This window comes from Sarcophilus harrisii, chromosome X, assembly GCF_902635505.1.
Source record: "Sarcophilus harrisii chromosome X, mSarHar1.11, whole genome shotgun sequence".
NCBI lineage: Eukaryota > Metazoa > Chordata > Mammalia > Dasyuromorphia > Dasyuridae > Sarcophilus > Sarcophilus harrisii.
Window position 1 is genome coordinate 69,932,503 of NC_045432.1, and position 26,072 is coordinate 69,958,574.

The 26,072-nt window shown below is 42.9% G+C and overlaps 1 protein-coding gene and 1 pseudogene across 1 annotated transcript in view; both read left to right on the top strand.

Annotated features, from left to right (window-relative positions):
* The window catches only part of DIAPH2 (diaphanous related formin 2), an 868,850-nt gene that overhangs the window by 773,170 nt on the left and 69,608 nt on the right, over nt 1–26,072 (top strand). The gene's annotated exons all lie outside the window — the stretch shown is intronic.
* Nucleotides 10,527–14,187, top strand: LOC100926088 (annotated as a pseudogene).

The window sequence follows — 26,072 nt, forward strand, 5'->3', positions numbered from 1 at the left end:
TTCCAAGAAAACCCCAAGTAGACTCACAGAGATTCACACGTGGCCAAAAAAGAATGAACAACAATGAAGACTTAGAGGGGAGTGACTGAAAATTTATGATCACCCTCCCGAAATCAGCATTATCCACATTTACTCCACACTGTCCCTCCCCCCACAACATAACTTGTCATTTGTGTCATCTCCTCAGTTCTGTCACCATACCATCTCTCCCAGCTGTTCCATTCCCATTCCCACTCAGCCATTGTCATGTTTCACCTGAGCTTGGTTTCTCTGCTTCCACTCATTAGTCCAGTACATCTTTCTTCAGCTGTCAGAGGGATTTTCTTCAAGATCAGGTCTGGTTAGGTCACTCCTCAACTCAGTAAACTCAGGTGGCTCGCTAGTGCTTCTGGAATGGAAGCCTCTCTGCTTGCCTTTTAAAGTTCTTTGCCACCTGGCCCCTCCTCATCTCTGGGTCTTTGAATTCCTGGCTTCCTTCCAAACTCCCTTCAAGCCTTATCTCCATGAAATCTTTTCTGATCTCCCCTATGTTTAGAGGCCACCCCCATTTCACCTCCTTGCTGCTTCAACTTCCGTTCATCACTGCCTCCAAGCATATTTGGACATTTAGTTTATCTATATTTCTGTTGCCTCCCCCGGTAGAATGTAAGCTGCTTGTTGTCTGACACCATTTGCTTTTCTCTCTGCGTTCCCAGAGCTCAGCACAGCGCCTGCTCCACAGTAGGTTGTTTGGAAATGCTTATTGATGACATCAAAATTGTTTTCAAGCAAGCGGAATCGGTTGTGCTGATATTCAGTGTTAAATTTTTAATCACATGTAATCAAGATTTCAAAAAAAGTCTGGTGTAGGGTCACAAAGATAATTTTCTGCATTTGCATTCCCCTGCTCTGCTCCAGCTCGTGGCTGGAAGATGGCTGCAGATAGCACAGGATGCATTTGGCGCCCACTTGAGAGGTGACCTCTCACAAATCAAGAATGACTGGTTAGTGATGATCCTTGGGGAGAGCGTTAATGACTAGCATTCCTCATCCTGTATCTTTTTCTCTTAAAAACCAGAAAAGGACATATTTTCTTTTACTAGCTCAGAGCAAAATTTTCTTTCTGTCCATTTCTGATGATCTGATTCTAATATGCCCTTAATTGTTCATACTGTTTGTTCAAGGGATGCAGAGTCTCTCCTCTGGCCATTTTTAGGGAGTGTTGGATCGCTATCTTTCTGGGACCCACTGCTTGACCTCCTGGAGCTCTGGGATGCCATTAGAATAGGGAAATCGTGAAAACAAGTTTCCCTCCTTTCATCTAAGCTTTGGTTTAGCCTAGCCTTATTAATTAAATATGAGGTAATTAAAGTTCAGAGGGTTGAACAAAGCAAAGCAAGTTTGATTTGGTGATGCTTATCTGTGGTTTGTCAGTTTAGCAAGGCTTCATCCAGGCTTCCACCTTCTCTGACAGGTAGTCAGCCCCCAGGGCCCCTGGATAAGATCTGGAGCACCTAGTCTTTTCATGCATGACTTGCTCTTTATCTTGGGAGACTTAATTTACAAGTGCCCTATAGAAATGGGCGGGGCTAAAGAGAAGCTGCAAGTTCTGCTTCTCTGCACAATTCATTCACATACAGTGCTGTTGTCTGAGAATCTCAGCTGTGATAGCCCCACACCTTACTTCTAGGGGGTTGGGGCAATGTATGGGAATAATTCCAAACAGAGCCAGTATAATTCACAGAAATTCTGCTCTTAACTCACTGAAGACTTAGGAGATGTGTAAATTTAACCCTGCAGCTTTTTATCTCTGGGAGCTTCCCAAGGAGGCTTGTTCTCTGGGCTCTGCTATTTCCCTATACTTAATGCTCCTGGAGATCCAAGCAGATTGGCTCTGGGAGCAAACTAGGTGTTCCTTTCTTCTTGTCCTTTTACTCTTCCTATATTGTGAATAAAGCCTTTCCTGCTCTTTTGCTGGAGTAAAATGAGAAAGGTGTGAGCTGTCCCATACTGTATTTGTCTGATTAAGCAATAAGCATTTATTAATTGAGTGCTTTACTCTAGGTAGGGGTGAGGGGGAGTGAGGAGCTAGGGATGAGCCCAGTGACTGGGAGGATGGAAATGGGCAAGTCTGAGAGAAAAGTGGGTAGGAAGAAAGATATTTAAGAATACATCTAAACCACTCAGTTATTTAAAGAGAAAACACCTTTCTTCTGGGGCTACTCATTGATATTCACTCTTGAAATATGAGTTTTACTTTTGCAATCCCATGCCGACTGAGTAAATATGCATGCCGAGCTGCATCTCTGTATGGCAGGAGAAGCCTTCCTGAATTGGCAAAAAAAAAAAATAACCTTGGCATTCTCATTCCTATTATTAATTATTATTAATCAGCCCATAGGAGAGGAAGACAACACAGTGATGGTGCTTTGAGGGAGAGGGAGGGAAACAGTATAAATATTGTATTTGAAAATTCATGTGAGTGTATCTTATAAGATTCAGCTGGAGGTACACAGAGAGTGATGAAGGTGATAATAACAACAATAACATTTATGTGGTACCTACTGGGTGCCAGGCGCTGTGCTAAAAAGCTTTATACTTATTTTGTCATTTGATCCTCACTACAACCCTGCTAGGTATCCCCAATTACAATTAAGGAAACTGAAGCAGACAAAAGTCACACAGCTAGGAAGTGCCTGAGCCCTAATCTGAAGTCTGTTCTTCCTGACTGCATGCCCTGAGCTGTGTGTGTGTGTGTGTGTGTCTGTCTCTAGACCTCCCATCTAACCCGCGTTATATTTAACCTTGACTAAATCGCTTCTTTGTCCGTGAGGTGACAGAAATTCCCCTCAAATTTCATTCCACCTCGATTATACAATATGACTTCCAGAAGAGCTTCCAAAGAAAAGCCCATCAAGTAGTTTGCTTCTGATGAGAACTTGGTTTTTGCCCCCTGAGAATGGCAGCTTCTGGAGGGAGAGAAGGAGCAATCCCAGTGTTGATCTCTGTCTGCCCAGTACTTTGTATGTCCTCAGTGCTTAATGAATGTGTTCCAGTTGATTGAAATCATCTTAGGAGGGAATGGCTTGCGTACATCTGTGTGAGCCTGTGCTCGCCAAAGTACGGTAATGCAGAGGTTATTACTGACTTTAGATTTAATGCCAACCTCATGGGCACTTTTCCAGTTCTAGTCCTTCATGAGATTTCTAATAAAAGAACATTAAAACGTATCTCTTCTCAATTACTTAATAAACTAGTGAAACTTGGCCCTTAAACGGGACACCAATGGGACTTAGTCTGCTTTAGTTTCTGGGAAGTGGGAATTTGCCAAGTCCCTTTGCGTCTTTCTTAGCATATGAGGAATGTTTGTTATGTAATAATTAATCTTAGGGTAGAGTCACAATTGTACGCTAATCCCCAGGGAACTGGAATCGTGTGCACATTTACCATATTCAGCTCACAATGCTCCTGCCTAATAATAACAGAAATCCTAGCCCACTATTAGATGCTTGCTGAGATGATCCTGAAAGCACTATTTGCAAAACTTGAGGGTTTTTTTTTTTTAACAAAAGTAGCAAATAAAATGAGATTCCACTCTGTTTTTGAGCTGGTGATTATGTAAATTTATGTTAATTTACAACATATTATTTGGCTTTTCTGCCTTTTTTTTTTTCAGCCTGATGATGATAAAAATTTGTTTTGATTCAGATCTAGGTATATAGGTATACTTGAAATCACCTAATTTGAAATTGCAGTTCTTAAACTAAATTCTAAGAAATGTAATTATGTAAAGAATATTTTGAATGAAATATTGAATAAATTAGTAGAAACATAGTTAATTTCTAAATGCACCTCTAAATGCATACTCAGAGTAGTATGAAAGTGGTAATTTTCTATCTTAATTTTAGTCAAGTTTCATGTGTTTTAGGGTTCAAAAAATAAGGTTAATAGTATTTTAGAATAAACACTTATTAAGCCCCTACTATGTACATTACACTCTTAGGCTAAGGAGAAAAAAGAAAAAAAAGCATCAGCCCTCATTACATTCTACTGAAGGAAAACAATATGTAAAAAGAGAAGTAAATACAGAAAGGAGAATTTGAAGGGAGAAAAGAGCATTAATGACTTGGGAGCTTTTTAATTAATGATGTGGCTTAAGCTAAACCTTGAAGGAAGAAAGTTTCAAGGCTTTCTGAGAAGCTGAGGTAAGGCCAGAGGGCATTTCACCAGGAGGGAGAGAATGCCCACAAGCTGTGTGAGAGGAAAGACAGTGTTGATTTCTGAGGATAGGGAATAGGCAACTTAATAACTTGATGGAGTACATGGCACGGGAAATTGGTGCTTACTTAATTGGGACGGGGTCAAATCATTATAAATATGGATTTACCTTATAGACCTTATACTTTGGGGCACTGTTGAAAAAAACCAAACTTTTCATATTCAATATGTTTTCTTTTAGTTGTAGCCATTTGTTTGCCATGATTTGACATTAGGGGCCAAACTTTTGGAACATATTCTTTCGTTCTTCAGGAAAACACATTTGTATTACATTGGTTATGAAGCAAACATTGAAGGAGCTGTCCATTTTGTCAAGTCTATCAGTGAGCACGGCTTCCAGTTTTTGAGTCTTGTTCAAAGCAAGGGAATTTCCAGGCCACTGCCATCTTTATTTCCTTCTTTTGGATAAGTTTCCCAATCTTTGTGATGTGTGGCCTGGGCCCAGATCAGTTTGAGATATGCTATCTCCATTTCAAAATGTTTATAATTTCGGCTCCATTTTGCTTCTTGGCATATCAACATATTCATCACAATTCACCACCACCTCAAGAAGGATGAGACTTCCAAGCCCAAGTGAAAAGCAAAAAGCCCCAAAACTGTTTGGGGGAGAGGGTGATTTACAATCTGGTGGACACCAGAGTGGGCAGTGCCACTCTCCTCTCTTCCTCTCTTTGTCTTGCTTGCCCTTGACAAGTTTGGTTTTAAGTAGTTTATTTGTTCTTCATAGTCCCGGATAGCAGGCTTTTGAGAACTCTGGTTTTCTCTCTTTTCTTCCATCTGCACGACACTGAAGAGAGCTCAGCACTGGTCCTTCCATCCCTAAGATCTGACCAAAGAGCTTTATTTCTTTTCCGAGAATTAATTCAGCTCTTTTGTGGTAACAAAAGTCAGTTCTTGATTTTAATTTCCCACCACAGTTTTGTGCTTCAGTATTGCTTATCTCTTTTCATTGTGAACTTGAATGATCCTTGTCACACCTAACTGCTCCGTAACTACCAGCAGCTACTGTGGAATCTCTAAAAGTCATCGAAGTAGGTCCTAGAAGAGCTACAACTCTGGAATGTTTCCTCATAGTGATATCTATTCTTAGAAAACTGACAGGGAAAAGAACATCAGCAAAACACAGCCAAAGGGAGCATTGGAACATGTGTGTGGCTTGAAATCCAGCACTCCACTGCAAGAGAGCTGGCTAAAAACGAGGAAACCAGCCATTTTAGCTTTCACTGGTCAAAATCGGACATTCTGAGTCAGCTTAGTATCAGTAGAGTCACATACATTTGACTACTGTTTTCACAAAATGAAACCAAATGAAACATCCCAGGGCATTTGCACAGTATTGTAAGTTAGGGCCAGACTGCGAAGGATTTTATTAAATGCTAGACTGAGTCTTCTATTTTTTTTATTCTAAGTAAATAGGGAGCCATGGATGATACTTGAGCCCGGGGATGACATCATCAAACCTTTGCTTTAGAAAAATTATTTTGGCATCTGTGTGGAGGTAGGAAAGAGATTTGAGTAAAGAAAATCAATGTGGAGGCTGTGCGTGTTCCTGACGATAGCTGATGAGCATCTCCCCTAGAGTGGTGGCTATGGAAATGGAGCGGTGAGAAGAGAATGCTTGAGAGATGTGGGGAAGTTAGAATGCATGGAATGCAATTGGGGTGGAAGGTGTAAGAAAAAGACAAAAGATGACCTTGCCTGAGTTGTATTGGAAGCATGGTGGCAGCCTCAATAGAAAGAAACCTTTCGAGGAAGGACCGATTTGCTTTTGGGGATAGGTAAGAAGTTCTCCTTTGGACATCAGTCAAGGGTTTATAAAGCAGTTACTTAGTGCAGAGCAGTGTTGAGTTTAAGATGCCTTTTAGACATCCAGGTGGAGATGTTGAGCAAACAGTTGCTAACACAGGACTCCATAGAGCTCAGAAGAAAGATGAGTGTTGCCCAGTTGTGTTGGAGCATTTTCTGCATAGATATGGTCACTGAATCCATGAGAGCTGAGGAGATCGCAAAGAGATTATATAGAGAGAAGGGCAAGCACAGAGTCTTGGGTGATGGCCACATTAAGTGGTTGGGGATAGTTAAGTTTCTAGCCAAGGAGACCCTGAAGAAGAGTGGCCATACAGGTAGAGAGAAAAGCAATGTCAGCCAAAGGAGGAAAGTAAATGAACCCAAAGGCTCAGAACCTGCCACCAGGTTTAATAGTTAGGAGATTGTTGGTAACCTAGGGAAAAAAACAGTTCTGTTGTAGTTATGGGGTCAAAAATCATATTGCAGGGGACATCTAGGTGGTGCTGTGGATAGAACACCAGCCCTGAAGTCAGGAGGACCTGAATTCAAATGTGGTCTCAGACATTTAAAACGTCCTAGTTGTGTGACCCTGGGCAAGTCACTTAACCCCAATTGCCTCAGCAAAAAAAAAAAAAAAGGGCAAAAAAGAAAAATCATATTGCAGAGAGTTAGCAAAATAGCAGTTAGAGAAGATGTGGCAACAACAAATAGAGATTGAAAGGGAGAAGAAGTAGGAATCCATAGCTTTAGAGGGTGGGAGGGTCTAATGAAGATTGCCTAAGGACAGGGAGCTATGGACAGGTTTGTGGGCAGTGAGGAAGAAGCCAGTGAATCTGAAGGGGAGATAAAGAATCTTGATCAGGGAAGAATCAGAGAATTGGCCTGCATTCCCCAAGGAGGAACGGTGGAGATCGGATGCCCGACGAGTCCGGTCGTGGGACTAGCCGGAGACATTCAGCAACGAAGGCAGACGGTGGAGCATTTGGGTTTGGTCATAGGGACGAGGGATTCCCAGGCAGAGCCAGTGAAGGTTTAGTTATAGGGTCAAGGCTGAGATAGAAGGACAGTGAGGGGAGGCCTGAGTGCAGATCTTGGCCCAGTCAAAGAAAAGCTTCAAAAAGAGTGAGACACAGAATTTCTGAATCACTGTTTTCCCTCCAGACCTAGCTCAGTACCACCTTCTGCCTCAGGGATTCTTGAAGTTTGTTAGCTCATTTTTGTCTGTTTTTTTTTAAAACCTTGATAACTGTATTTCCAGTTAAATGACTGCCTTTGTAAGCCTATAATTCTTATGCATCTAAAGAGAAGTGGCTACTAGGTTTTACCACACTGCCACAGGGGGCCGTGACCCCCCAGAGTTGGACCCCTGTTTTCTATCGGGGTTTTCCTGATTCTAGAGATGCCGGTGCTTGCCCTCCCACCCCATAGTATCTATTTCACATGTGTATATACATATTATTCCCCCTGCTTAGAATATAAACTTCTTAAGGCCTGCAAATGTGTTTTTTTTTTTCTTTTGCCCTCTATCCCCTCAGCCCAGTAAGTTGCACGATCCATAATAGGCAAATTGCTAGATACTTATTGGTTGATTGGACCGTGACCAGTGCCCAGCTGTGGTACTCATCTTCTTTCCAACCACCGGCTGTAAGAACTTGTGTCCAAAGGGCTGGTGAGAGTGCTTCACTACTGGGCCGTGGGAAGAACCTTGAGCCACCTGAGAAGTCCCATGGAGCATACGGGCTTCCTCACTGGAGGTGCCCCGTAGCCCCGCTTAGAGGGCGCCACTCTTTGCCCGTGCCCTGAACTGGCCTTGGCCTTTGTGAACGAGCAGCCTGGCTCTCACCCCCCCCCCTTGAACAATTCAAGCAGCTTTCCTCACAGGGCACTTAATCGGAAAATGAGTACCATGTGGCACAGAACCATTAGGGCCAGGCATTTGGACCCATCCGAACGAGTTAGGTGGTTCTACTGGGCCCTTCTTTGGTACAAGCGGACCAAGGGGACAGTGGAAGACGTTTTCTGGCAATAATCATTCCCTGTGACTTTGCCTAGAAAAAGGTAAAGCTTTTATTGGCGGATTTGATGCCGTGCAGCTGTCGACAGCAGGGGGAGAGTTTGACCAAGCCCCAAACTGCTCCTTCTTCAGAAATGTCTATAAAACAAAACAGACTTGGGGGGGGGGGAGGGAAAGATTTACATTACCAATGACAAATCAAAGCTGAAAGTTTGCCTGGCCTGTTGTCATTCATTGCCATTCATATTCAGAAAGCAGACTGCTGTGATAATTGATTTGATGGTCCAGCTTGAGTGGAAGCACTTCTGGGCATAGCAGGCCTCAGAGATGCCAAAAAAGAAGAAAAGGTGGGAATGAAATAATGTACTGCTTTCTCCTCAGAGGCATGTGGCCCAGTTTTTTGTGTTTTTTTTAAAGAAGAGAAAAACATGCTTAAAAAAAAAAAGGCAGGGGAGACCTCAAGAACTTGGTAATAAATCCAAAAATGACCATATAGCCCGAGTGCAATAAAAATAAGCATTCAGACAGAGACAATGAGAGGACATATTTTACTGACAGGTGAATAATAGGAGAGCGTGGTGGAAATAATCAGATTTTTCCCGGACCCTGTTGAGGGGAGTACCTTTTCTCCTGCTCCTTTGTACGGGCACAAAACAAGATTGCCTTTCGGAAGAAGGCTTTTAATTTTTAAAGGTTTTCATACTGGAATTAGTAGCGGAGAAGGAGAAAAAGAAAACAATGATTGAGACTGAAAAGCTCTCTGCTAGCTGGCTGGCTCGCTCCCTGTCTCTCTGCCTGGATTATCTGAACTCATTGAATTTGTGGACTTTGAGCAATAAGTGCCAGTGCAGCTTGCCCTCATATCAGAGAGTGGAAGAGGCCAGTCGGGCCCCACCTCCTGCCCATATGAATAACTGGGGAGCTCAAAGGGCCATTCGGGCCAAAGGAAAGAGAAAAAGGTACTGAATTCAGTGCCTGACCTCTTCATCACCACTGCCAGCTCAACTGTGTGCCCCTGTCATCAATTTAAAGAAGCAAACAAAACCAGAGGAGAAACATGGGCTGTCAAAACACTGATTTTAATCAGACTCAGTTTGTCTTTGGAGAGAAAGGTAGCACAGAAGCAGGCCGGGGCTTGGAGCTCTCTGAACTGATGGCATTCAGTCTGCTCCCCCTTCCTCATTTGACAAGAGAAGCTTCTTGTCAAAAAGGAAGCTGATGGAGAGGCCCAAAGCCATTGCAGAAATCTCCCGCTATTGCTAAAGAGAAAGCCGGTCAGCTGCCATTTTTCAGTTCTTTAAGGATGTTCTCCTCCACGTGGAGACACTGGCAATTAGAGAGGCAGAGGAGTCTGCCTTTCCCGGCCTGGGCCCCAGCGGCTCCTGGATCTCTGGTCTGTGACTTAGGAATGAGCCCTGCCTCCTTGTTAAAAGGAATAGGAGCAGTTGAGGATTCAGATCTCTGCACAGGGTAGAAATGGGAACTCGGACAGGATTTTTCAAGGGCTCAAAGAGCTTGTAAGATGAGAAATTAGACCTTTAAATGTCTCACTTCACCTTACTTAATTATCCAGTGTGGAAGTAGTTTCACTTTTTGCTTGTAATGTAAATGTATTTCCCGGCTTTGGGGAAGTGACAGGGTTTGGCCCAGAGAAGAGAAGGCTTCTGGGGTGATCATTAAAAATGATCATACTAGTCTCTCCCCAGAGTTGTAGCTGTGGAGATCTATTTAGAACCTGGCCTTCTCAGTGTTACTACTGGGCTTATATCCCAAAGAGATCATAAAGAAGGGAAAGGGACCTGTCTGTGCACGAATGTTTGTGGCAGCCCTCTTTGTAGTGGCCAGAAGCTGGAAACTGAGTGGATGCCCATCAGTTGGAGAATGGCTGAATAAATTGTGGTATATGAAAATTATGGAATATTACTGTTCTGTAAGAAATGACCAACAGGATGATTTCAGAAAAGCCTGGAGAGACTTACACGAACTGATGCTGAGTGAAATGAGCAGGACCAGGAGATCATTATATACTTCAACAACAATACTAGATGATGACCAGTTCTGATGGATCAGGCCATCCTCAGCAACGAGATCAACCAAATCATTTCCAACGGAGCAGTAATGAACTGAACCAGCTACGCCCAGAGAAAGAACTCTGGGAGATGACTAAAAACCATTACATTGATTTCCCAATCCCTATATTTATGCACACCTGCATTTTTGATTTCCTTCACAAGCTAATTGTACAATATTTCAGAGCCTGATTCTTTTTGTGCAGCAAAATAACGGTTTGGTCATGTAGACTTATTGTGTATCTAATTTATATTTTAATATTTTTAACATCTACCGGTCACCCTGCCATCTGGAGGAGGGGGTGGGGAGTAAGAGGTGAAAAATTGGAACAAGAGGTTTGGCAATTGTTAATGCTGTAAAGTTACCCATACATATAATCTGTAAATGAAAGGCTATTAAAAAAAAAAAAAGAATCAAAATATTTAAGCTCCTTGAAAGACAGAACTGTTTCTGCCTTCCTGTGCATCCCTGAAATTTAGCACAGTGCCTGGCACACATCATATGCTTAATAATGCTTGGGCATTCATTCATCGGTAGTTTAAAAATTAGGTGACTTTACATTAGTCAATCAGAATGACAAAGACTACTCAATGAGAAGAAAATTTGTGTCATATGCTTTTCTTTACTATTCCTTCCTCCCATGACTCTTTTAAGAACTTGACAAGTACATATAACCTGTAAATAAAAGGCTATTAAATTAAAAAAACAAAACAAAACAAAACAAAAACCTGGCCTTCTGTGTGTTGGCTCTCTCTTTCATTGACCGGCCTTCAAAGCTAGGCCAGGTACTTGAAACAAAATGTTAAATAGGCCAGGCTATTCTTGTGGTACTCTACCTCCTGCTGTGTTAACAGTGTCTAATTAACACTTTGAGTTCCACTATCCCAAGGGTTTTGAAGCATCTAATTGGATTATCATCTAGACCATATCTATCCATTTTATCTACAATTATCAAGTGTTTTCTCCAAAGTTTTGCTAGGGCTTCTGGGACGGCCCCTTCTGCCGGTCTATGGCTGTGGCACAAGTATCGGTCAGGAACGGAAAGGGTTCCTTTTTTTCTGACCGGGCCCTTTAAAGGATCGGAAGGTAGCCCTAGAGCCTTGGGGCCGGAAACCCCACCCTTAGCTGGAGGAAGTGTGCCCCAGCCCCGCCCTCATAGGAAGGCGCATGCGCACGCGCAGGCGCAGGCGTCGCAGCTCGGGCCACAGCCCTCGCAGGTATTTTAAGGCCGAGGTACGCGATCAGAGCCCAGCCAGCGCCTCCAAACCTCTGGCCCCGCTCTCCAGAGGTCCCAAACGCAGCCATGTTCGCCAAGTCCTTCCGTGTCAAGTCAAACGCTGCCATCAAGGGCTCTGACAGGCGCAGGCTTCAGGCCGACGTGGCCGTCACTTTTCCGGACGTTGACAGAGAACGGATTCCTGGGAGGAAAGAGCTCAGCATCATGAGACTCTGCCTTTACAAAGGAAACGCCGCGACTGTATATGTGAGTGGGAGAAACCCTGTTTTTTTTGAAGTAGAGAAAAACCTGTATCCAACCGTTTACACTCTCTGGGCCTACCCCGATCTTTTGCCGGCCTTCACAACATGGCCGACCGTGCTGAGAAAGTTGGCAGGAGGAGCGGATTTCCTGCTGCCGGAGATCGTGGTACCCTCCGGCGGCCTGCCTGTGGTAAAGCAGGGGGATCTCTGCGCCATCGCTTTGGTTGGGAACAGGGCTCCGGTGGCCATCGCGGTAGCCAAAATGTCCTCCGCTGAGATGCTGGCCTCTGATCTCAAGGGGAAAGGCTTCACTGTGCTCCACACCTACCTCGACTGTTTGTGGCACATAGGCGATAGGTCATCCCCGCCCACCGTCATCCCGTTGGACCGGGTTCCTCCGGAGCTCGAGGAGAATGCCAGAGAGGAGGGGGCGGCCCGGGGGAACCCTGTTGTTCGGGAACAGGTGCGACGGGGGAAGGGAATCAGGGTGGCACGAGAGAATCCTCCCGTAGAAGCCGCGGAGGGCTCTGGTGTGGCAGAATCGAGTCAGGCCTCCACCAGCGATAAGAGCCTTCAAGAGCAGATGGATGAGCTGCTGCGTAATTGTTTTTTTCACGCGCTGAAGAGCCGGGTCACCGAGGCCGACCTGCCCTTGCTCACTAGCACCTTTCTGGGTAGCCACATGTTTTCCTGCTGCCCCAGAGGGCAACAGCTGGACATGAAAAAGTCGAGCTACAGAAAGCTCTCCAAATTCCTGCACCAGATGATGAAGCAGCAGATCCTGCAGTTGAAGGAGCTGAGCAAAGGGGTAGAAAGCATTGTGTCCGTGGACTGGAAGCACCCCAGTATCACCTCTTTTATCGTGCCCAAGCCGGCTCCAGACTATCGGGTCGCCCAGAAGGTTAGGCAGGGGGAACGGTCCTATTATGCTCCAGAGATCAAATCCCTGTACTGCGTCCCAGCCAGGATGTCTGCTCTTTTCCAAGACTCCGGCTTCAAGAGAGGGAGCATCCTCTCTGCCCGTGAGGTCCGCAGGACCCTCTGGGACTACGTCCAGAGGAACAAGCTGGTTGATGCAGAGTGCAAAGACTTTGTTAAGTTGGATTCCATCTTGTGCGACTGCCTCCTGGGGAAATCGGAGCAGTTCAACCTGGACAGACTTCCGTGGGATAATCTCTTTGCAAGATGCCTGGGGAGACTGCAGTCTGCCTATAAAGTGACTTTTTATGGACAAGAGCCCGTTGTGAAGAAAGGAAAAATATATCCTATTGAAATCATCCTGGCGCAGCGAGCATTCAACAAAAAAGTCACCCTGATCCGGAATCTGAAGACCTATGGACTGGATCCTTATGATGTAGCTGCTCTTCTTAAGCAACGTGGCCAGACCAGTGCCACGGTCAGCCAGATCCCTCAAGACAGGAATGCTGTTCAAGTCCAAATCCAAGGCAACCAGATCAGTCTTCTCAGTCATCTCCTGCTTGAAGAATATTGTATCCCTGCAAAATACATCTATGGCCTGGAAAAAGCTTTCAGAGCTTACAAGAACTGATGGACTCTAACTTCAAGTCTCGAGATTCCCGATGATCTGCTCTCTCTGTCATCCATTTCTCTGATTGTTTTCAGCTACTTTCAACTTTTAACAGAATGAAATTAGAATGAACGTTTTTGTCCTAAAACCAAAAAACAAAAAAAGAAACAAAGTTTTTCTGAAATGTGTATTCATTCCCTGTACCATTCTCCTCGTCCACTAGTCCACTAGTTTACTAATCCTAATAAAAGGTGGGTGGGTGTTGGGGGGAGTCATTTGAAATGCAAGCCTTGTACTTACTGTGACTATGAGCAAGTAACAACTTCCAAAATTCTATTTCATATCTGTTGTATGGGCAGAATATTACAAAATGTAGCTCATAATTGTGAGGAAAGCTACTGATAAACTCTATTTAAGTGTGAGCCTTCCTATATTACAGAGTGCAGAATGAGGAGTGAGGTGCGACAAAACTGGGCTCTGAAGTTAACTGCAAGTTCTTAAAAATCTGATCTTTGAGCTAGCCATTTCTGTGTTTTCAGCTTTTGGAAAAAATATAATTTGCTACCCAAGTAAGTTTTTTTCAGATAAAAAAATCTTAGCCAAAATCCTTCCAACCCTTCAGCATCCTCTTCAGGTGCTGAATTAGTGATACTGTTCAAAAAAAAAAAAAAGGAACATTAAATATTCATCTAAATACTTATTGACTGATTTGCTAAGAGCAAGTCACAGTCTCTAGAAACTTGATTCTAATCTATTAAATGGGGAGAATATTAATGTTTACCTCATAATTGTTGGGAAGAAAACTATTTAGTAAACCCTATACAAATGTGAATCCTATGTACAGCAGAGTGCAGAAACAAAGTTGGATTCTACAATTTAAAGTTACAGGTGTCCTGGAGTGCTAATCTTGTTCTCATGTTATGTCTATGATTGGTTAATCTTTAAAACAGTGAAATGAAATTCATAGACCATAGGTGTTTTGTTCTACACACAAAAAAACCAAAAACAAACCAAAAAAAAATCCCCAAGACAAAAAAAAAAAAAAAAAAAACACAAAAAAAATAAAGACCAACCCCCAAAAGTAAAAAGAGAAAAAAAAAACAAAAAATCAAAACAAAGACCAAAAAAACCTAAAAAATCAAAACAAAGACAAAAAATAAAATAAAAAACAAATACAGAAAAACCACAAAAAGTAAAAACAATTTTAAAAAACTTCACTTAGTAATCCTGGAAGGGGGGAGCTTGGGGTGAAGGGGTAGAAGAAGGGAGGCAAGTAATGTGGTTGACCTGGTATGTAAACCTTTTCCTTACTGTGGGAAATTCAAAAGCTCTAGTTCTTATTTGTCAAATGGGGAGAATATTACAAACTCTAATTCATAATTGTTGTGAGATGGGCTATTGGTATTGTCTGTAATTAACGTGAGTCTCCCTATACCACCAAGTACGTGAAGAGAAGACATGGAATACAAAGCTGTGCTTTTTTTTTCTTCCCACAAATGAGTTAAATGACTTGCCCAGGATCACACAGCAAAGCTGTGGAATTTCAAGTGTCCTGGCGCTCCAGCTAGTCATCGCTGACACTGCTTTCAACTTCTGAAACAATCCAATGTAATTTGTCACCAAAATTTTTTTTTTCTAAAAAATCTTAGTGAATTCCTTGCAGCAACAAGGGTGGGAGTAGCCGGGGAGTGGGGGAGAGGAAGGAGGGGAGGGGGGGGGATTTTGTGCTGAATGTTAGCCTGCTGCTTATTGACTGACTGGACATGTTAAGAGCCTCTAGAACTCTATTCCTTCTCTGGCACATGGGGAGAATATTACAAGGTATAAGGAAAACAATCTTGGAAAAGTCCATATAACTGTGACTCCTGTGTTCTGCAGAGAACAGACCATAAAATGTCTCCAAGTTACAAATATTCTGGGATTCGAAAATCTTTGAACTTGAAATAGAATTCCTGACCAAAATCATTTTCTGTTTTAAAGAAGCTTGCCTAACGTCTTGCCTTTTATTTTTGGAAAGGGGGGGGGGGGGCGGGTAGCTGAGCAGCAAGGAGCAGATTGTAAAAGCCTGATTCTTATCTGTCAGGTGGGGAGAACTCCTAAATGTCCTGAGGAGAGAGATCTTAGGCCAGCCGGCATTGGCGTGAGTCTCTTGCTGCACTGCAGAGTACACAAAGCAGAGGCCTGTGTACAAAGCTAGTCTCCAGAAATTCCAAGTGTCCTGAGCTCTGTCTACAAGCTGCTCATTTTTGTGACCGTTTTTGAGCTCTCACTGAACGAACCCACCAAAATAAATGTTTTTTGCTAAGACAAAAAACAAAGTTTTGCTGAAATCTTGGTAAACTACTTGCCAGGGGTCTCCTTATATCTTAGGTTAGCAGTCCTGTCCAAAAAGGGGAAAGGAGGTTAGTCTGCAATGTGAGCCTTCTACTTCTTGACTCATTGACTGTGGGTAAGCAAGAACCTGAGAAAGACTCAGTTTCTTTATCTGTCAGATGGGAGTAATAGTGCTCTGCCTAATTGATGCTTGTTGTCTGGAAATCCATATAGAAATGGGAGTCTGGCTCTCTTGCACTTGAGTGTGTCACAAAGTTAGAAGACCAGGTTGAAGCCAGATTGTGATGGGATGTTTGGGAACAGCCAAACAGAGCTCCCAAAGGCGCTAATGCTCATAATGATAAAACTGCAGAGTATCTGAAGGTTTATAAAGAACTTTACAGACATTTTATCACTTTATCCCCCAGACGCATGGAGAAATTGAGCACCCAGAACCTAAGTGTCTTGTCCAAGAGAGGGCTATTGAACAGTGGCCGGTAATAGGGGCAAACCTGCTGTTGAGGAACATCATATTAGTAGCTCTATGGAGAATGGATTGGAATAGGGAGAAGCTGGAGTCGGGGAACATCTTCTAGATGAGAGGCATGAGGCCTGAACTGGAATGGGTGAAGAGGAGGTAATAGATGGGAGAGGTCTCGATGGAAATGGTAAGCAACCGGCTGTGGGTGAAAGTGAGAGTGAAGAAGCAAGGAGAAGGTGGAGCTTGGGAGCCTGGGGCATCTGCGTGACCACAGCAAGGTTCCAAAGATGGCTCGAGGGGACTTTAACTTCTGTCTCGGATATAATGAGTTGGATATTCCTGTGCACCAAGCCAGGTAAAATGCAATAGGGAGTTGAGATAGGATTATGTTCTTGCAGGAAAGAGAGGAGTTATCTTCCTAGAAATGACCATTAAATTCACAAGAGCTCATGATATCATCAAGTGAGAGAGTAGAGCGAAAACAGAAGCTTTAGGTGTAACCACAGTTGGAGAATATGATTCAGATAATGATTGGTGATCGGGAAAGGAAGGTCCTACACCTACACACACACCCCTCCTGCATCACTTATTTCACATTTGTATTTATTTTTATATTTACGCTTTTTTGTTATTCATTTTTCAGTCATTTCTGACTTTTCATGACCCTGTCGGGGGGTTATTTGGCAAAGAGTGTCATGGTTTGCAATTTCTTTCTCAAGCTCATTTTACACGTGAGGAAACTGAGGCAAAGAGTGCTTAAGTGACTTATTCAGGATCACACAACTCATGTCTGGGGTCAGATTTGAAAATGAGGCCTGACGCTCTATTCACTGTACCACAGTGCTACCCCATATTGACACATATTAAGTTCATTTTATGTATAATGTATGTTTGTACATTTTTTTTTCTCTATAATATTATGGCTGTCAGTCTCCTTTGCTGAGTCACCATCCATCTCAGCCTGATTGCCATTATAACCCAAGGATCTCTCCTCTCACTATATTTTCTAGCCTGAAATCATCAGCTCTTTTAATGATCATTTCTATGAAGTTGACCCCTTTTTCTATATCTAGCCCCAGTTTGAGAGAGAGAGAGAATGTAAAGGAAATGCACAAGGTAGGTATGCGTGTGTGCTCACACACACAGAATGGATTGTGAGGGAGGACATTAGCAATTGAGATGCTCTGAGAAGCTTCATGTAGAAAGTGGTACTTGAACTGCATCTTTAAAAAGGGAAGGTATTGTGGCTGTTGGAGGTACAGAGGGAGTGCACTCCAAGCATGGGGAACAGTCAATACAAAGGCCCAGAGATAAGAGATGAAATGATAAGAGTGAAGAACAGAAAGGCCGGTTTGGCTGAATTGGGGAGTGTGGGTAGGACAATGAGGTTTATCGAGCCTAGAAACATGATTATGAAGGCCTTTTAAAGCTAAACAGAGAAGTTTAGATTTGATCCGATGACACTAGGGAGTCACTGGAGTTTATTCTATGTGACTGATCTACCTTCTTTGACAGATGTGCCATCAGTGATGTTTCTACTTTTTACATGCAAGTCTTGTGGTGTAGTATGTTGCAGTTTCCTAAAACTCCACCATCAGCCAATCAATCAAGGTATTGGGGATACCAGTAGAGCCAATTTGGAGCTATGTATAATGTATGGGCCATATAATTTGAATTCTTAGATCTCACGGTATTTCACGAGGTCGTGGCCAGTTAGGTCGGCAAATAGAAGTTATAAAAAGGTAGAGTTTGGTTTGTTTTCAGCACCCACTGAGCCAATTCATTTTGCTCTCCATCAGTAGGAACACTAGGAATTTTTGTTCCACAAGCAAAACTTTCTGAAGGAGGTCCTTTATTATTGGTTAAGTGGAGAATAATTGCATCTTCAGCCCCCCTGCAAGGCAGGGACTGCTTCTGTAATCTCTGTGTCTATGGAGAGAGAAAAAACTATCTCACTCCATCACTTTCAGAGCTTTTTCCCCTTGTTTGGACTCTGTATGTGTGTGTGTGTGTGTGTGTGTGTGTGTGTGTGTGTGTGTACTTTCTTGCTTCAAAATGAAACTGAGTGTAAAACCTCTAATAAGGAAACAGAAGTGGTGTTGAGCGAGGTACCTTTTGCAAGCTAGGCTGGACAGGGTGGTGGTTTACATCAAATACAAGATGAAGACTTTGTGGGCTCCCACTTGCTAGTAAGTACTTCTCTTACTAATTGAACTTAGGGACATCCCTGGGGCTTTTTCTCTTCTTTTTTTTTTTCTTGTGCTATTGTTTTGTTTGTGCTTTTTAAAATTTATTTTTCCTTGTGCTGTTTTTTGTTTTGTTTTGTTTTGTTTTTCTTGTGCTTTTTCCCCCTTTGGCCTCTTCTTTGGGTAGCTCTAGTTCCATCACTTTGCCACCTTTGCACACCTGCAGATTTCCCCAGACTGCTTCCTGCCCAGCCCTCCCAGTGCTTCTCTTCTCTGCAGCCCTGCTCTGGATACCTGTGGTGCCTCTGGCGTTCTCCTTTTGGCAATATTTATATGAACTTGGTGCATGTGTGGCTGGCCCATTGAGCAGTTTGCGATGCCAGGCCCCACACGATTCCTCTTCTTTGGGACCACAGAACTCCTCAATAACTACTGGCATTGGCTGCAAAGTACTTTGTTGAGATGTTTACATGGGAAGTCAGCTTCGTGGCTTGGGCCTTTTACCCCCCCCCCCCAAGCATTGTGTATTCTGCAAGGGATGGATCTGCCAGAAACAGCAATTACAGAGGGCCAGAGGGACAAAAACCGGGAGCACTTTGGGGAGATTTCTATTGAGGGGCCATCCTGAAACGTTATTTAAAGTCCAGCAGTTCAGTCCCAGAACAGAGACAGCTGTGTCCTGGAGAGCTTCTTTTTTGCTCACTGCTCTCAGATAAAGGAGTTGTTGTTTCTGTAAACTAGAAGGAGGCTGCACTTAGAGGAAGGCAGTTTATCTTCAGTAAAAAATAAATAAATTAGGAACTGAAGAGAGTGGATTTCTCTTTCTGAATATATAACTCACAGCTTTGGAGGTTTGTTGTTTTGGCTTTTGCCAGGAATAAAATGTTTGCTATGTTCTGATAACATTTTTATTATTTAATATTTGCAATCCATCCTTTGCTGATGAAGTTTCTCACCTTGGAACCTTTCTCTTTATTCTGCTTGTTTCTTCTAGTTATTTGAAACTGGTGCCTACCATGCTTCACTTTTGTATTGAAATAAATGAATTCATGCATTTGCTTTCTTCACAGCATGATAGGATAACAGCTAGAATAAAAATAATCAACCTAATATTTCTTGTTGCTGGAAAATAATTATGAGAATATTACACAGAGGAAGCCATGCTTAAAATCAAGGAAGGCTTCATATTGCATTTAAAACTCAAGTGGGACCTTCAAGTATTCTGTTTAGTAGAATAATATATCGATGAACCCGTGGAGAACTAATTATGTTGTTTCACATGAATTACAAATGCAGCGTTTGGCTGCATTATTGGCTTCCACGTGTCTTTTACAATTAATCATCATTAAATGTTAGAATTATGAAATTTGAGGTACAAAAATACATACTTTTAAAACAAGGGATTAAAGGAAATGCCATGACTTCTCCTCGAGTTTTATAGCTGACCTACCGGGGTTCTTCTTGTCCATTGCAAATATGATGTACGTATGTAAAAAATAGTGTTTTCCTCCCCAGCAGAGTACTCTTAAGAAAAGCACATGGGTGATTGCAATTTCAGGTCTGCCCCTGTCTCCAGTATTCTTGGCTTAGCCTAGGAATTTCAGAAGCAGAAATTTAATTGAGAGCCCCGATTGCTCTCCCTTTTCAAATGTCATAATAACTGATTGCTGAGTTGATCCTGTTGAGTTTTAACAGCATGATTAATATTAATTATATGTAAATTATATAATATGTTGTTGTTGTTCAGTTGAGTCTTACTCTGGAACCCTGCTTGGGGTTTTCTTGGCAGACATACTGGAATAGTTTGCCATTTCCTTCTCCAGCTCATTTCCCAGAAGACATCCAGCTGCAAAGAGGGTCAAGTGATTTGGCCAAAGTCACCCAGCTACTTAAGCGTCTAAGGCTGGAGTTGTATTCAGGTCTTTCTGATTCCAGGTCCAGTCCTCAATCCATGTGCCACCTAACTGCCCAGAATGATATATAGTATTCTGTATACATATGTTATATGTATGTGTGTGTGTGTATATGTGGGTATGTGTATATACACACACATGAAATAAATGCCGAGTATTATGCTAATTCTTTGGTCCCCAAAGTCTCAGTTCCAGAACGAATGGAGTGGCGCTTGAGTCTGTACACTGTGAGCAGTGGGCAGCTTTGGGGCAGGCCTTTGTGAGTCAGATAACTGATGCTTTTAGGAGGCAGTTCAGTCTGACTGACAGAAGAGCATTTATTTTAGATAAGCCTTCCTTTGTAAGCTTTGGGGTGCTCTAAAATGGACTTTATAATTAGGCAACACAAATAACCAGAGCAGGGATTGTCTTTTTCACGATTCTGCCCCTTACACCTCACATAGTTCCAGTTATGTTAGAAAGAACGTCATCAATGTTGAATTGAAAAGTAGCAGTTTTAGACATTTCATTTGGTGTGTTTTTCCATTCAAAACTTTCATGGGAACAACTTCATCGATAGTACTAGTGATACCTGAAATTCACTATATTGGAAACCAGACCCTTCCATATTTTCTGCAGCCCAGTTTTTCTTCCTGTGTTTTCTCACTTTTTTTGACATTACCATCTTTTTACTTCTCCAGACTCAAACTTAGATGAGCCATCTTTGACTCATCACTCTCCTGCACCAGCTTCTAATCTACAGAATCATTAAATCATGCTCATTTTCTCTCTAAATGCTTCTTGCATCAGCCTCCTCCTTTATGTTCCCATTGCCACTAACTACCCTCATTGGAGCCTTTATTATCTCTCACTTTACAGTCGCCTCCTCACTGCTCTGCCTACCGCCAGCAGATTCTCCTTCCTTTCTCCTGTGCATCTCACTACTGGAGTAATCATCCTTGATCATGTCAGTTTTCTGCTCAGAAATCTTCAGGATAAAGTTTCATCTGGCACATAAGGCCGTCTGTTTTTTGATCCCTACAGGATGGACCTGCTTTATCTCCTGTTAATTTCCTTCAGTTACCCTGTGCTATAGGCAAAGTGGTCTATCGAGTATTCCCCAAACACCCCCTCCAAGGCAGTTCAGAGGCTTTGGGAGGAATCACAAGTTCATTGAATATAGGATTTCCTTCCATCTAACAAAGATCAGAAAGCAACTAAAATCAGGCTTGGTCTGTAATTCATTATTCTTTACTCTGATGGATTGATGATTTTTTCCAATATGAGTATTTCCTGCACTGCTCTTGATCACAGCCCCTCCGTAGCTTCTGGGGCTCTAAGATTCTTAAACGTGGGTTCCCATAAATCCTCCAGAGAAGTTCCACCTAATGGCTCCTTTGTCTGCTTCTCTAACTATCCGAGAAACTTTTGCAGCAGCCCTGGCACTCTCAGCGATCTGCATGAGTGGCATTCCTAATGCTGGCCCAGGTCACTCCAACTTCCCTGGGACTACTCTGTGGAGAGATTGAAGTCTGGCCTGGTGTACCTCCTTCTCTTGGGTGCATTCCGGTTAATGTCTTTGATGTCAGTCCTCTAGCACAAGTCATTCTTGATAATGTACTGGCTGCACCGTCCTCGTACCCATCAAATGTTGTCACAATGTCCTTTGGGTTACCAACACTGATGGCCCTTTGAAATGTTCAGAGCCACATAAGATCATCAGGAAAACCTTGCCGTTGTAGAAATGGCCTTCTGTGAGCAGCTTAGATTCCTTAGAAATACTGTGCACATTCTCTCTATGTGATCCAACCTGTTCTCTGTCATACAGTCTCTGATCCTGCTCACTTGTGGGTTCAAACTCATTTTCAGACAAACTTGTTTTATAATCGCATTGACTATTCAGCTATAGCTATTGATAGACTAGCAATATATTAGCTCTCCTTCACATTAATGTGGATTTCCCGAACAAAACTTTATATTGATCCTGACTCCCATGTAATTGGTAAAGTCATTATGAGCTGGCCTGGACAGCTCCTGGCTAACTGAACCAAAAGTTGAGTGTGCACCGAGATCCCTGGGAAATCTGCCTCTCCCATCACAGTTAGGGCCTCCACCAGCCCCAGACTGTCCTTGCCCTGTCTGTGGAAGACCCAGGAATGGACAGAGCTGGCAGCTCAACCTGGGCACCTGGGGACTCAGGTTGATCTGCCATTTCATCTGTCAGGAAAATTTTCCCAGGATTCTCCCAAGACCTGGTCCGTCTGCAAGACCTCCATCAGTTTTGGTTCGGTTCTCCCCCTGTAAGTTTCCAAATAGTCATTACGGTCAGCACAAAATGGGGACAAAACTGGGGTAAGAGAGTGACTTGTGCAAGGGGACACAGTAGTACTCCTGAGAATTAGGGCTTGAACTCAGATCTTCCGCCACAAAGACAATTGTTGTTTTCTACTGTGGATGCCACACTGCTGCTCATTCTGGAGAAGTGGGGATTCTTTGTCCTTAGTTTCTATAAATTCTTTGTGCTTAATCAGTATTTTTTTTCTGCGAGTGAATGTGATCCACTTTCAGAGTCCTTGAAATGTGTTTCTGCCCTGTAACCAAACATCTCCTTTTTTATTTGTTTGACTAAAAGACAACATCAATTTGTTCCCCTGTCTTCAGTAGTAGCCCTCTTTGAAGTATGGAAAGTTAGCATCAGAACAGTAATTGTGTGACTCCAGTCGACTTTAATAAAGATGGGGCCTAGATATCAAGTACTGTTAGATCATTTGGGGAGGAAGGTCTCGGGAATCTAAGGATGTGTGGACTGGAGCTTTTCCTCCTCCGGCTCTTTAAGGAAAGGAAAAAAATGACTAGAAGCCAAGGGAACATGCAGGGATGAGATATCTGGGTCTGGCTAGGGCATGTCTGTCATTTGTTCCCCGCCACACACACACAATGTCCTAATGAACAAGTGATTGGATAAAAGATGCTTCCAAGACAAGACCTCCTTAAGTGGATGAGGCCGACCTTTAGTGTTGTTGCTTTGAGAGTTGTACTAGTTAAGTGAAATTCATTGATTTGGCACGTAGCTCTACAGATCTCAGAGCCAGATGGGGCCTCGGAGAGCAGCTGCTAAACAGGAGTCAAGAAGATCAGAAAGTCCATGCTGAGAAGTGCCAGGGTCTGGGTTCACTCCCAGCTTGGCCAACTTGCACTTCTGCATCCTGGACGTGTTGTTGCATTTTTCTGGCCCTCACTCAATCATTGATCCAGTGAGGATGTCAGACAGATGATTTCAACAGTGCTGTTCAACTCAAATCTAAGACTCTATGACCCAGGCTCCCTTGGGGTGGATAATAAGGCTTAGAAGCACCAAAGAAATGAAGTGTTCCCCAAGTGAGCTGGTGGCCTCTGGGTCTAACTGGTGGCACATTGGAACCAAAACACAGGTGTCTTAATTCGCCATCTTGGACACAGTAGGTTCCCTAACACTCATCTCTAGTTGTACTGATGCCGATAATAACTTCCCCCAGTGATATAGTTCTGAAAGGTTCACCATGAGCCTTTTGAGGCAAGTAGCCTAAGGTTTGTCGTCCTTTTTTATGGCTGACAAGACTAAGGCATTGAAAAGGGAGAAGTGTCACAGGCAGGACACTGACTTGGAACACGAATGCCCCAACTCTAGTGGCTCTGTTTTGGGAAAAAGGAAAGGGCTGGGCAAGAACCAAGTAGAGGTAGGAAGCAAAGCAAGGGGAAGAAGAAAACCCATGAACATAATGGAAGCAAGGCAAAAGGAGAAAATTCCTTCAAACGATTTACCGCTGTAGCCGGCTGCTTTGCTCTTCTTTGCCGTAATTGAGGGCAACTCGCTTTTTGCTGGCACTGCATGGCACTGTCCCTGCCCAGCAGCGGCCCAGTCGTGAGCGGCCTCCTCATGCTGGCTTCAGGGCACTCCAAGCTCCCTGGGACTGATCCATGGAGAGATCGAACCCTGACCTGGCAAGGGGCTCATTCGCCACTCTCTACATATTTGACTCCTGACCCTACCGCACGACAGAGAAGTTGCTGTGTCTTGACTGACTGACTGGATTATCTTCAGATTTTTATTAGTTATTTTATCTGCCCTCCATGGTTTCTTTTTTTCTGTGCTCACTCTGTTTAAGAGCACCAGCTCCTCTCACCACACTAGGGATTGCACTACGCTGTGAGGGTGGTAGTGCCGTGATGCAGTCCTGAAGCTGGCTGAGAAGTGAGATTGCTACCCTTGGGACCCTCCTTAAAATGGAGGATGGAGGGGGAGCCCCCACCCACTCCAGTCAGCCCCATCAGACATTCTGTCCTCCTCTCTGCTTCTAGGCTTTGGTTCTCACTCTCACCTGTGCTTGGAGTAGTCTCCCTCCCCAACATTTGCTCGACCTCTTGAATATCTGATGAGTCCTCTTCCAGGAAGCCTTCCAATATCTCAGGCGGCATTTGGTTTTGTACCTCTTCAGATTCACTTCTCATTAAATAATATCTACTGTGACTGTGACAGGTGGTGTTTTCTCCCCCTGCTAGTCTGTGAGATCTGTAGGGCCCAAGATGGCATCTTCTCTAAGGCATCTTACTTAGTGTAGTGTTGCCTGCACAGTAGATGCTGGAGAAATATTTGGTGACTTGGGAAAAAAAAAAAAGATGACCTTACGTCATTCTGCTGGCTTTACCTACTTAAACAGGTTCCTTTACTTTTCTATTCTTTTACAGATTTCTTCCGCTTGAGGGTAAAGAAATACATTGTGGCAGTCATATTGCCATACCTGCCTGCACCATCCTTCCCTCTCCAGACCCTGTGTCTGGAATCTGTACATCCTCTGAATCTCAGTTCAACCACCACCTTTTGCACGAAGCCTTTTCTCGTTCCCCATTTCATTAATGACCTTTACCTTCAGGCTTCACATCAATGCTTTCAACCTCATTGATGTGTTTATTGGTTTGCTTGTTTTCTCTTTTAAATAATTCATGCAGTATTTTATTTTTCTCCAGTTATATATTCTCAAAGTTTTTAACATTTGTTTTTGAAACTTTGAGCTCCAGATTCTCATATTCTTCTGTTCCATCCCACCTCCTCTGAGAAGGCAAGCATTTGAATCTAGGTTATACATGTGGAATCATGTAAAACATTTCCATAATACTCATGTTGTGAAAGAAAATAGAGACCCCCTACCAAAAAAAGCTCAAGGAAAATAAAGAAAGTTTGTAGAAAGTATGCTTCAATCCGTACTCAGACAGCATCAGTTCTTTCTCTGCAGACGGATAACATTTTTTATCTTAAGTCCTTCAGAGTCCTTGGATCATTGCATTGCTGACAATAACTGAGGCACGCCAAGCTGATCATGTGACAATATTGCTCTCACTTGGCATTGACGCAGGTATATCTTTCCAGGTTTTTCTAAGAGCGTCCTCATCATTTCTTACAGAACACTATTATTCCCTCATGATCCCATATCACAATTGCATGGGCATGCTACCAGAGGGTCTTGTTCTTTCTCTTTTCATTTTGTTTAGTTTTTTTTTATCCCTTTTGGGATGTAGATACTATACCCAAAGGGTATAGTTCCAAATTGTTTTAGAGTGGTTGAATCAGTTCACAACTCCACCAACAGTGCATCAATGTCTCATTTTTCCTACTTTCCCTCCACGATTTGTCATTTTCCTTTTCTCTCCTTTTAGCTGGTCTTAGGTATGAGGTAGCAATACCTCAGAATTGTTTTAATTTGAACTTCTTCAATCAGTGGTGAGTTAGAGCATTTTTAATACAACTATAGGTTTGATCATTTCATCTGAAAACTGTTCTTATCTTTTCATCACTTATGAATTGGGAATGATTCTTTTATAAATTTGATTCTCTTCTGTGTGTGTATGTGTATGTGTATATATCAGAGAAACTTGCTTCAAAATTTCTCACAATTACTCTTGCTGTTATTATCTTCCATTCTATCCCCCTCTTATTTATTCCCTTCTCTCCTTTCACCCTGTTCCTTCTAAAAGTGTTTTGCTTCTGACTACCTTCCTACCCCAATTTGCCATCCCTTGTATCAGCTCA